The following is a 608-nucleotide window of genomic DNA, read 5'->3' on the forward strand; positions in this document are numbered from 1 at the left end:
GGACTTTGTTACAAAACAATATAAAAGAGTGCCTATCTCTGCCCAGCAGTAGAATCTCCTTGTACTACCTACCACTCCTTTGTCTGGACACCCCCTTCAGCATCTAACACTGCAATTAGGAAGCCAGCACAAAAGTAACAGCAGTCGCCTGTACCTTTCCCCGCTCCACTAAGGCTCTGAATCCTACCTAGGGATGTTAAATTTAACAAATAGAACTAAGAGGCTCCTAATTTACTTCAAATTTTAGATAAGCCGCCTAAGTATACATATGCTACATTCAATATCTTATCTGGTAACTTTCTTCGCAACTGTTCTATGCTGTGAACTGAGCTAAATCAAGTCAAACCCTCTGAAACCCATTTTACTCCCTTTACCAAAGGGCCGGAGAAGCGCCGTCTTAAGGGACCCATCGGCCTGGGATCAGCACACCAGTCACCCAGAAGGAATGTTAAGCTCCAGCTTACCTGACCAGCTGCAAGGATCTGAAGGAAGTTGACTGCTGGAGAAGGCAATTTCTTCACTCCGTAGCTCCTCCCACCATAAGCATCACACCAATCACTTAAACCTTGTCAGCCACTCCACCTTCTAAGGCACAGAGGCAAGACCAC

The 608-nt window shown here is 45.7% G+C and overlaps 1 protein-coding gene across 12 annotated transcripts in view; it reads right to left on the reverse strand.

Moving 5' to 3' along the window:
• Mbnl3 (muscleblind like splicing regulator 3) overlaps positions 1-608 on the reverse strand; it is a 97,217-nt gene that overhangs the window by 32,894 nt on the left and 63,715 nt on the right. Inside the window, exon 1 of one of the 12 annotated variants that reach the window (XM_031358962.1) lies at positions 465-580. The exons of 9 other annotated variants lie outside the window; for them this stretch is intronic. The gene's annotated coding sequence lies outside the window, so the exon portion shown is untranslated. Of the gene's footprint in view, positions 1-374; positions 394-464; positions 581-608 lie in introns of those variants that run through there. 2 more of the 12 variants (XM_031359096.1, XM_031358767.1) reach the window with 2 other exon arrangements.

The sequence above is a fragment of the Mastomys coucha genome, chromosome X (assembly GCF_008632895.1).
Source record: "Mastomys coucha isolate ucsf_1 chromosome X, UCSF_Mcou_1, whole genome shotgun sequence".
Taxonomy (NCBI): domain Eukaryota; kingdom Metazoa; phylum Chordata; class Mammalia; order Rodentia; family Muridae; genus Mastomys; species Mastomys coucha.